At 40.5% G+C, this 12,603-nt stretch overlaps 1 protein-coding gene across 1 annotated transcript in view; it reads right to left on the bottom strand.

Moving 5' to 3' along the window:
• Dnmbp (dynamin binding protein) overlaps positions 1–12,304 on the bottom strand; it is a 95,567-nt gene extending 83,263 nt beyond the window's left edge. The window contains exon 1 of the mRNA XM_027930340.2: positions 12,219–12,304. The gene's annotated coding sequence lies outside the window, so the exon portion shown is untranslated. The remainder of the gene's footprint in view (positions 1–12,218) is intronic.
• Positions 12,305–12,603: the final 299 nt, after the last annotated feature.

Below are 12,603 nucleotides of genomic sequence, written 5' to 3'. Positions count from 1 at the left end.
TGAGAACAGTGATGTTAAGAGAGGAGGAAGAGGAGGAGGAGGAAGACTGTTATCATCCAGACTGTAACATAAATAATACAGATGAGGCTGAGGCAGCAAGTTCTGGGAGGAGCTAACATCTCAAAAGTTTTACTGTCTTCTTGAGAGGAAGGGGGAGTAATGTGACTCCTTGTGGTTACTGGCTACCAGGACAAAGCAATTGACATCCCCCTCTACCCTAAGCTCTAAATATGAGCTGTGTATTCACAACATACCCACAAGGATTTGGCAGCAATTTACAAATGAGATCCCTGGATATAGGTCCAAGAAAACCTTTGCCAAATGCCTTCTAGGGATAGAGGAGGGATATGAAATTAATTTATTTAGTCTTCTAAAAAAAATCCTCTACTTCTAGGAAAAACATTGGCACTATTGTTAAATCCTTTAAACATATCAACCTAGGATCTCACCACCTCTTCCTGGGGGTACTACAATAGCTTCCCACTTGCTACCTACCAGTCTCATCTTCCTCTGTCCTGTTTTCCACATTGCAACTAGGATTATCTTTGAAAAACCAAAACCTCATATTTCTCTACTGCCTGAAGTTCTTCAAGGGCTCCTTACCCGTCACCTTCAGGAAGTTCTAAAACTCCTCTACAGACCAAAGCTCATCACAATCTGGACCTGGGCCCCAGATCTGGCCTCATTTCCTGTACCTTCCTTCTAGCACACACCCTAGATTTTAGCCTCACCCCAAACTGGCAGTTCTCTGCAAGCCACATGTACTTTTGCACCTGCTTGTTCTTTTGCCCGTGGGAAAAACACATTCAAAAAGAGAACTGAGCCAGGCATGGTGGCACACACCTGTAATTCCAATGGCTTGGGAGGCTGAGACAGGAGGATTTTGAGTTCAAAACCAGCCTCAGCAACTTAGCAAGGCTCCAAGCAACTCAGCAAGACCCTGTCTCTAAATAAAATACAAAAAAGGGTTGGGGATGTGGCTCAGTAGTTGACTCCCCAGTACCAAAAAAAAAAAAAAAAAGAGGAGAGAGAGAGAGAGAACTGAAACACAGCATAGTAACTGTTCTCATTAAACATAAAGCATGACACAGCATTACAAAACACATTACTATAATAGTTATAACCACAGGCTGCTTTTCAGTACACTGTTTCTTAGATATATTGTTGTTACCCATGATCAGGTGTGAATATGAAGTGCTCACTTTTATTGTTCACTAATAATTTCAAGAAAGAACTATCTGTAAACCAGCAAATTGCCTCTGATTGACATTTTTTTGGTGAATAATAGTTCTATTTTAATTTTTATGCATTTTGAGTCACATTAGAAGAGAATATTGACCAAGCTTGAATCCCACCTATGTATGAATATAAGAAGAAAGTGTGAACATACTGGTAAAAATTCAACCTGAAGATTTTAATTGAGTTACTGATAATCAATATTCTTAATCAAAGTTAAAAAACTAAGCTTTATGATAAATGTATAAGTAAAGTAAATGTATAATAAATTCATTGAATGTCTTTCCTTTCTGTCAAATTTTTAGCCTTGGTTTTTTAACTATTTGGCTTTAAAACCAGATGAAAATTCTGACATTAAGATACTTTATTGTTTCAATCTGTAATTACTAACTAAATCCAAACACAGCTTCACACTTCAGCAATTTTTATTCTTCTTACTTTAATATTGATTCATTGCCCCTGTAAAACCACCACAATTGATTAGCAGGCAAGGGCAACAATGAGCAAAAGAAAAATAAAACAAAATTGAGTTTCTTCATATCTACAATGGTCTAGTTATTGTGATTACTGAACAATATCTATATACTACAGTAAAAACAACAGATACTGAAAATGATGGGTTTGAAAAATATATGTACAAGTGTCATGATCCACAGTCTCATGAGCTGCTCAGGAATCCAAGACTGCAACAGGCACTCATAAAGCCTGGGTCCAATGTAAACTCTCTCTCCTCTTACCTGACCCTCTGGGGATTCTCAGACAGCTCCTGATAAGCAGATCTAAATGTAAGACAAAAATATCCAGGGAGATTCTGGCACTGAGCCCCAGAAATCCTTAAAGCAACAAGTACTGTCTAAAAAGAAGAAAACCAGAGCACTTGTTTGCAGTTCTTTCCCCTAACTCTCAAAACACCTAGCCAAGAGGGAGTAATAAAATTTCTTCCAAGGCACAGTGTGTTTAGATAGAGATGGTCTGCTATAGATAATGTTATTTCCTGACACCTGGGACGTTTTGGAAGATTCCTCAGAAATGACCTTGGGGCCAGATCAAACTATATGGGCCAGTGATTTCTTTCTATTTATGGAAGCCTCAATAACTTGGAACCTCCTGTAAAGACCATCACAGTAAAGGACAAAGTTAACTCACTACAAAGACAACATGAAGTTATGACAAAAACACTTTTTAAAAATCCAGAATGTGGAAAACTGTAGAACAAATGGCCAATTTCTTCAACAAATAAATTGTACACAAAAATTTAAATGTATAAAGAGGAACTTATAAATTAAAAACTATTTAAGAAATACATTAACTAAATGCAACACATATATCTTTCTTGGAATCTTATTTTTAAAAGACGAATTATTCAAAAAATGAGACAAATAGGAAATTTTGAACATTGATTAGAATCTTGATTATATTAAGGAACTACTGATATTTTTAGGTAACAATTAAGGTGTTGTCATATATAAATAAAAAGGAATCCCATTTTTTTTTTAAGTCAGAACCAAAACAGGTCTACAAAACAGCAAAAGGAATAGGAAAACCAACTCACTTTATAGATTTTTTTTTCTAGTAATGGGGATTGAACCCAGGGGTGCTCTACCTCGGAACCACATCTCCAGTCCTTTTTGCTTTTTATTTTGAGACAGTCTCTCACTAAGTTGCTGAGGCTGACTTTGAACTTTCCATCCTCCTCTCTTGGCCTCCCAAGTTGCTGGGATTTTAAGTGTGGGCCACCTACTTTATAGATCTTGAGTGGTGAATGCATGAATATTGGTTGGATTATTCTATGTTCAACTTTGTAAATCTGAAACACTTCATAACAAAATCTTTCCATCCCTACACAACTGATATGCTGGTGAGCCAGTCTAGCACCCGTGAGAAAGGACTCATCTCAGCAACTGCCAGGCTGCACACCTGTTACTCACTGTCCTCAGGCACTAGTCCACATTGGACCCACTGTGGGTAAGAGCAGGGACCCTGGAGGCAAACAGACATAAGTCTGAACAGGGCACAGTTCTAACTGAACTGTATATGAGATTTCCCATGTATAAAATGAGGGTTATAAACAGCACCTTCTGGGCTGGGGTTGTGGCTCAGAGGTAGAGCACTCTCCTGTGTATGCATGAGGCAGTGGGTTCGATCCTCAGCATCACATAAAAATAAAAATACTGTGTCCACCTATAACTAAAAAATAAATGTTTTTTAAAAAATAAAATAAACAGCACCTTCCACATAAAATTATTCTGAAGATTAAATGGGTCAATGCATTTAGTACGGTAACTGGGTGAAATATTAGCTGCACTTATTGTATGATTGTTGCTGTTGTTGTTACATATTCCTTTCCTTCACTTGAGTCCAGACTGTTGGTGAAACCCACTAAAATGGAAAGAAGAGATATTTAAACCAGAATTAATAATATATTTATTCTCTAGGAAAGATAATAGAATGAATCAGACATAACTTTCCTATATTCATCTATGAATACACCACCAGTGAAACTCCAAATCATGAACAACCACAGGAATGGGATCCTAATTAGAAGAAGTTACACTCCATGGATGTATAATATGTCGAAATAAACTCTACTGTCATGTATATCTAAAAAGAATTTGTTTAAATGGAGAAAAAAAATAATATATTTATTCTTTTTTGGGGGGTACCGGGGATTGAACTCAGGGGCACTCAACCACTTAGCCACATAGAGACAGGGTCTGAGTCGCTTCGCATCTTGCTCTTTGCTGAGGCTGGCTTTGAACTCACTATCCTCCTGCTTCAGCCTCCGGAGCCACTGGGATTACAGGTAGCGCTACCGAACCTGGCTATATATTTATTCTTATCATGACTGTTAAAAGAAAGAAAAAGAGACCCATTTGATTAGAGTGGAATGTGGGGACATGGCAGTAAATCAGTGCACATAAGTAGATTTGGAGCAGACATGAGTGCCTGGTATCATGAGGAAGATTGTGGGTAGCAACAAATAAGTGTCAAGCAGGAGAGCAATAAACAAAAGCAATATTTTAGCCCTGATTCCAGCAATGTTCTCTACAGGATAGACTAGGTCTGTGTCACTGGCCTTGAGGACAGCACTATAATGTATTATTATTATTAGCATTCTAGCAGGGCATTGGGGCACATGCCTGTAATCCTAGCAGCTTGGGAGGCTAAGGCAGGAGGACTGAAAGTTCAAAGCCAGCTTCAGCAACTTAGCAAGGCCCTAAGCAACTTAGCAAGACCTCAAAGTAAAAAATAAAAAAAGAGCTGGGGATATGGCTCAATGGTTAAGCCCCCCTGGGTTTAATCCCTGATACAAAAAAAGGGGGGGAGGGGAAGTATTCTGTATGATGCTAATACAATTTGAGATCTTGCTTTAGAATAAAGTGACTAGGTATATAAAATATACCATTCATCACGACAACTCCACCCCAGGTCTAGAACACTTATTGTTCAGAAGTGAGAGAAAAGGCAAAAAAGTGTCCACACTGCTGGTAATGGGAGGAAAGAATATGCTAGAAAAGGGAGGATGTGGGCTGTGAAGCTGGGGAGTGAAGCACAACTCGGCACATCCATTGCAACTTTTTCTGCTGATGGGGCAGGCTCATTTATCCTAAGAGAATTACTGTGTGAAAACAATGCCGAGTGTGTGCTGGGCTCAGAACCCGTGGCTGGAGGTCAGCAGTCAGCACTGACTACTCTCTGGAGGGCCCTACTCCACGATGCATCTGTCAGCAACACACACACTCACCCTCTGCTTTGGGGAAAGTGCAGGTCCCCAGCAGGGGCTGCTGCACATGTAGCTGTGTCTGGGCTGAAGATTGACCTTGGCTGTGCAAAAGAGGTCAAGCCTTCCTATGGCTCTCACTGAAGAACTACCTTACTATTTCTTGAGATATATTTAGCTAAGATTTACACCTGGATAGAGACTGATCCAGAGTAACAAAACTGTAATTTCACATATCTTATATTTATATTCGTGCTGACAGCTACAGTTATGATGCTGAACATGGATCGCTCTCTCACTCTTCATACCAGCTATTTAAATTCTGACTCTTAATAGCAGGAGAAAAAGCTGACCCAATCATGAAATAAGCTCATATTAGAATCTTGGGATATTTACCATAAATTGATATATATAGGGTGCAGAAATATTGAGGACTCTTATTTATCATCTATTTGAAACTACCTCAGTGTAGATTTAGGACTTTGGCTTAGAACCTGACTGGTGCCATCTTATTTCCTGGAGGACAAATCCTGAAAAAGTTTTCAATAAGGCATAACAATCATTTATGATGAAAGCTCTAAGTAAATTAGGAATAGAGGGAAACACCTTAACTTGGTAAAAAGGTTATACTCAAAACCCAAAACAAACAAACAGAAATGGTTAGACTCCTCTTAAATTTGAGAATAAGACAAAGATGTCCCCTAGTAACTGTTTTGACATAGTCCTGGAAGTTCTGGATATTCTGTAAGGAAAGAAAAAGAAATATGAGACTTAAGGATAGAGAAGAAGCAACAAAACTATCACTGTGTTCAAAGGCTAGTATTAACCACGTGGAAAAATAAACAATCAACAGACAATTTGAATAAGACAGCAAAGCCAGGCTGCACGATACAAGATCAGCTTAGAAGAATCCACACTATATCTCTTCAACTACTAATAACCAACTTGAAAATAAAGTTAAAAAGAAACATGATTCACAACAGTAACAAAAGTAAGTATTCAGAAATTAATTTAACCAAAATAGCCTCCTAGACTTTTATAGGGAAAACTTTAAAGTTCTAATAACAGGTTTAAAAATGAGCTGACAAAGTATTAAGAGATAAAATTTGGTGATGGTCTACAACAACTCAAAGGGGTCAGTGGGAAAAATGTGCATAGAAATATAGAAAGTAAGTAGTAAAGCAAATATGGCAAAAGGCTAACGTTTGGTGATTCTGGGTAAGGAATACATAGGAGTTCTTTGTACTACTCTTAAAACTTTTCTGTTAGTTTTTAATTATTTCCAAGTTTTAAGAAATGCTAGGGGAAAAAAATCCAAATTATTGGAAAGGCATGTTACATGCCCTTGGATGGAATATGTTACCATCAAAAAGATGTCAAACTTCCCCAAAGTAATTTATAAATTTAACATAATCCCAATAAAATTCCTCAAAAATATAAATTTTTAATAACTTGGTAAACTCATGATAAATTTATATGAAAAAATAAAAGTTGGTCCAGGAAGAGCTAAGTAAACTTTAAAATGAATGACCTGTGGTGCCAGTTATTACAACAACCACAAAGTCACTGTAATAAAATCAGAGCAATAAAAAATGGAGCAAGAACTTCAACTAATGGCACCAAAGAGAGGCTAAGACAAACCAGTGGATCCATGAAAATCACATGAGAGGAAGGGGGTACCACACTCAGTGAATGAAAGCATGTTTTTTTTTTTAGATGCTACTGGAACAACTGGTTCAATAAATAATAGCAGGAAAAAAAACAGGACTGGATCAGTATCTAACACCTCATGCAAATGTGGGCTGTAGATGCATTAAAATCAAAGGCATGCCCTAGAGATCAAGAAAGGTTTCTTAAACAAAACTTCAAAAGCATAAATCATAAGTAAAAGGATTTTGTTGATTACATCAAAATTAACATTTTTTTTCCCTTAGTCTGGGTGTGGTGGCATATGCCTGTAATCCCAGCCACTTTGGAAGCTGAGGCAGGAAGGATTTAAAGTTCAAGGTTGGCCTGGGTACATTAGCAGACCCTGTTTTAAAAAAAGAAAAGAGAAAGAAAGGCTGTGGCAGAATGTTTGTCTAGCATGTGTGAGTCTCTGGGTTCAATCCCAGCCCCACACAAAAGTAAAAGAAAAAAGAACATCATTTTCTTGATCAAGGGATGACAAATGACCAAATGAGAAGATATCTACAAAGTCTATACATGCCAAGGAGCAAATATCTACATTATAAAATCACTTTTGCAAGTAAATGGCAACAACAAAACAACTATCTGCTCCAACACAAAATGCCAAAGATATGAACAAGCAATTTACAGAAGAAGCTATGATATCAAGAGATGTTCAAAACTGTTACTAATCAAAGAAAAACTAAAGTGATAAGACATCACTTTGTACTTATTTGAAAAAGTGGACACTTGAACAAAGCCAAAGGTTGGTGGAACATGAGGACATAAGAACCTCACATGCTTCTTGAGGGAGGGACAGAGACTGGTGCAGCCATTTTGGAGATGAATCTGGCACCATTTAGTCAAATTCAGTCCATGCAAACCTAAAATCCAGCAGTGCTCTTCTGAATATATGCCCTACAGAAATATTATGCAGCTTTATAAGAGGAAATGTGTGAAGATGTTCTTTGCAGCAATATATGCGGTGTTGGGGAGATGGGTCAACCTAAGTATCCATACATCACTCAGAGTACAGGTAAGAACAACTGTGGTAGATACACAACAGCAGGGAGTGTGATGCAGCACTCAGAAGCAAAGAGTCAGATGCACACATAGCAATAGGCATGAATCCTGAAAGCAGTACTTAGGGAAAAAGAAACAAAATGCACTAAAGCGTTATAAATTAAAATACATAAATATAAAGCAAACACTTCCACTTTGCAAGATCCTACAGACAAAAAGATACCTGTGAAATGCATTAAAATGAGCACCTATGAGACATGAGGTGAGTGGGAATGGGGCAGAGGAATTTAAAAACAAGAAATCATTTAGACCCTTTGTGTGTTATAAAAGAATTCAAATGACCTATGATAAACACAAAATTAGAATTGTTTCCTTCCCAAAAGTTCCAAATTTTCCTAACAACAAAAGCTACTCTGGTTGCCAACTCTGTTGATGAGTAACAGCTTTTCATCCCTTTTCAGGCAGGAAGGGAAATTCAGGGATCAGCAGAGTATGAAAGAGATCAGCAGAGAATATTGACAGACCAGTGTTTTGTCTCATGCCCTGACAACTGGACTGAAAAGGACCTGATACCACTTGATTTGGGGTGATTCAGTTCAAGATGGGTTGGTGTCAAGTTTTCAGGTCACTTGAAACCATGTGCTTTTTTAGAACCTCTACCCACACAATCCTCTTGCCTCCCTGTTGAAATATTGCACAGAAACTAGAATCTCAAAATCTTGAACTAGAGGGGCTGGGGGACATAGCTCAGTGGTACAGCACTTTCCTGACATTCAGGAGGCCCTGGGTTCAATCCACAGCACTACTACCAAAACAGAACAAAAAATCTTTAGCTAGAGGAAATCATTCTATGGAAACAAAGGCCCAGAGAAGAATTTTGGTTTAGGGTCCCACAGCTAGACAAACTCCATCACTGAGCTACACCTCCAGCCCTCAACCCTTTCAACCATACTTCACCATCAGCTTCTCTGTTCAAACACCTATAAAGGCTTCTCCTTCACTCAAAGTCAAGGCCAAAATCCTTTAATGGCCTACATTGATGCACCTCTCCCCATTCTCACACCCTCTCATCTGTTGTCACTTTCTCCTCATCCACATTCAGCCTGCCTGGCCACCATGAATGATCTTGCCTTGCTGTCCCTCAAGTGTGCCAAACCTGCTATTGCATCAGAGCTGGGAACTTGCTCATCCTTTGCCTCCTGTACTCTCCCTCAACTCCTTGAAGTCTCAGATCAAAAGTCATCTCAGAGCAGGACACAGTGGCAAATGCCTATAATTCCAGATATGCAGGAGGTGGAGGCAGAAGGATTGCAAGTTTCAGGCCAGCTTCAGCAACTTAGCAAGTCCCCATCTCAAAATAAAAAGAAAAAGGGATAGGGTTATAGCTTTGTCTCTTTTGCTCACAATTGCATCCCTGCACCTATGACAGTGCCCAGCTCATACGGGTACTCAAAGAATATTGTTGACTGAGTCAGGACCCAAATGCATCCCTCAGACTTCAGAGTCCTGCACACCCCATTTGCCCCATTGTGCCATCAATTCTCTGTAGTCACACCTTTTAGTCAGAAGACCAACAAATCCAAAAGTGAAATGACACACTTTAATTATGTCTATTTTTACCTTCCAGGGTTACTCTTTTTAGCATCAAGGATAAAGTACCTAACCAGAAGTTAATGCCTTGGAGTGTTTAACAGCTCTTTCATTATAGAGCTGCTCAGTGATCTGGATTTAGGGCTGCTACTTTAGACCTCTCTGCCTTTCCAGGCAAAAGACTATCTCCTAATTAACTCCTGACCAACAAGACTACATTATCCTATTTTGAAAATTAGTTTATTCAGATATTTCGCTAGACAGAATATAATAAACTATCTCATATTAATTGAATTAATGTTGTGAAAATTTTCAGCCATATTCTGAATGAATTTTAAAGATGTTTTAGCAGAAAACCTAGCACAGGAGAAGTTCACTGGCAGTATCTTGTTATGATGCATGTTATAGGTAATATATTAACTAACAGAATAATACTCCTAGAAAATAAATCAAGTCTTATACCTGGTAATGGGTACACAAATCTCCATTTGCATTCTATTTTAATATTTTAACATTTTTTAAAAATCCCCCAAATTTAAGACTAAAGTATCTATAGTTTGAAGTACTGCTTTTCATTTACTTTAGCCCAATACAGAGTGATTTGGAAGATTGGGGATAATAATGAACTTGAGGCAGGGTGCAGTGGTGCATACCCATACTCTCAGTGGCTCAGGAAGCTGAGGCAGGAATATCACAAGTTCAAGGCCAGATTCAGCAATTTAGCAAGGCCCTACATAACTTAGCAAGACTCTGCTTCAAAACAAGAAATAAGAAGGCTGTGGATGTAGCTCAGTGGTAAAGTGCCCTTGAGTTAAATCCTCAGTATCAATCAATAAATAAATATACAAACTTGACGCTTCACTATGCACCATCGCAAGAGGAGTTTCCTTCTGAGACAGAAGTAACAAGTTGCCTGGCTCTGGAAGCTTCCTATATGGTAGTTTTCAAGCATAGAGTAGATAAAAAATTAACCTGGGTCACTTAACCCTTTTTCAGAAGCAGAGACTCATAGAGTGTCACTATGTTGTAAGAATGAACACCTATGGGCTGAGGTTATAGTTCAGTGGTAGAGTGCTTGCCTAGCAATACCACATAAAAATAAATAAAATAAAGGTATTGTGTCCATCTACAACTAAAAATAATAATAATAATAAAAGAATGAACACCTACTCTTAGATCTTAGAGATCTTAGATGGTGATTCAAGAATCAAGATTCATCTTGTTCTCTAAGAGAAATAGTGTAAATTCAATGAGTGCTTTTTAAGGAGGTTCTGCATTGCCACATGGATGAACCAGGAATGTGAAGAGGATCTCTTCAGGTAAGAAGTGCACTCAGAGGAGAATGGAGAGAGAAAAGAGAGATCGGCCCTGCTTTGTGGCTGCAAGACAGATAACTCATACACATTTGAACAGAGTCTACAGAGATGATTATATTTCAGCCAAAAAATACAATATGAATGTTGCAGAAGAGCCATCTTATCACATTTTCTGAGTCAGGAGGTTCTTGGTTTATTGCAAAAGTTATGTTACACTGTACAGAACCTATTCCCAGGCCAGATTTAGCTCTTCTCCACAATACACCAAGTACTCCATTACAGTCTCCAAATTCAAATGAATTTAACACTAAAGTATTGGTAATCTGAAAATCACTTTTTACTTACTTTAGCCCCACACTGATAGAATAATAATGAATTTGAAGATCCACTATGCATCATGCAGAATTTTGAAACTGTTTTTTTCTTAAAACTTTTTGTTTTTGTCGCAATGAGTGACATGTGTTACATATTAACATGCAAAATCAGAGAATTTGAAAGGTAGAAGGGGAGCTTAGAGATGACTTAATTCAATATTTTAGAGAAAAAATGGGTGCTGAGGTATAAATTTAGTTGCTCATCACATTTACTCTGCGAGAATAAAGCAACACAGCACTGATTTTGAGAAATCACACCTGTATGTTGTCAGTACTTCAGATTTACAAAACATACTAATCAGTGCTATTCACCCCTTGTAACTCAGTTATGTAAATGAGCGGACTAAACTACGCTCAAACCCTAAATAATAGAGTTCCATTAACTTGTCACACGACATAGCATCGCTAATTATGAAAAGAAAGTGTTTCAACACAACATGTTCATATTACTGTAAAAGAATTACTATAAAACAGACCTAAAGTCAGCAATATTACAGAATAACACGAGTACCAAAAATATTTACCTTTCACTACAGTATAATTGAGACAGTAAAGGATAATGAGATTGTAGTTAAAGTTGGTTTTGGCTTTGATTTTGTTTTTAAAATTTAACTCTACATGCCAAGCATTCTTCACAGTTGCTAGTTTGCACCAGACCCTGGCTGTCTGGTAACTCCAATATCCCTTTATTCAAGTGACAGCATCTCTGACACATGGATGCTTGGCGGACATCAGTACCTGCAGCAGCAACACAAGTATCCGTGGGTACCTGCAACACTCCACCATGTAATCAAAGCTGCATCTCCAGCTAAACAGGTCCTACTCTTGCTTGGGAAACTAACCATCCTATCCCCCGACGCAGAATCACGGACTCCCAGACCCACGGGCAGCGTGGCTTGGCGCATTTGTAAAAGCAAGGGGCTGGGCTAATGCCGAACTCTTTCCAGCTCTCCGATTCCGCCCCAGTGCCGAGTGGCAAGGCGGTGCAGTGGAAAGAGCCCCGGGCTTGACAACACTTGAAAAGCCCACGTCCGCGCCCTCTGACTGCTCTCCAGCCCCGGGGGCCCGCGGCGGCCTGGCGGTCCGCTACAGGACCGCGAGCCGGCCCGCGGCGCCCACCGCCCAGAGAGGGCTCCGGACGCCGACCGCGGCGTCTCCCGGGAAGGGGCGGCGCAGGCCCGGCCGCGGGGTGCGTCCCGCCGGGCTGCGGTACCCTCTGCCCGCGGCCCTGGACAGCGGCCCCGGCCCCTCGCTCGGCCCTGCCAGGCCCCGGCCCGGCCCGGCCCTGACCTGCTCTTCGCCGCCCGGAGGTCCCTCGGCGCGGCTGGCAGTGGCGGCCGCCCGTCCCGGGCCCGCTGTCACCTCCGCCCCTGGCAGCAGTGGGCGGACCGATCCCGTGTGACTCAGCGCGCCGCCCCGCCTACCGCCTCATGCCGGGGCTTCCGCCTCGGCCGGCGCTCCAGCTGCCCCGGGTCTCCAAGCTCCGCTCCCCGCGCGCCCACCTCCCCGGCGCCCGCCCCGCGCTCACGCCCCCTGGTGGTCGGCCTGGCCCAGCCGCCCCACGACGTCAGAGAGGCGGCGCTCCGAGCGCCTCTGCTTGGGAAACTGAGGCACCGGGACTCCGCTACAGCGGGGCATTCAGCCCTCGGGGCTGCTCGGGCTAGGAATAAGTTCC

This window comes from Marmota flaviventris, chromosome 4, assembly GCF_047511675.1.
Source record: "Marmota flaviventris isolate mMarFla1 chromosome 4, mMarFla1.hap1, whole genome shotgun sequence".
NCBI classification, from domain to species: Eukaryota; Metazoa; Chordata; class Mammalia; order Rodentia; family Sciuridae; genus Marmota; species Marmota flaviventris.
Note: the sequence above shows the minus strand (reverse complement) of the source record. Positions and strands in the feature narration are given on the sequence as shown.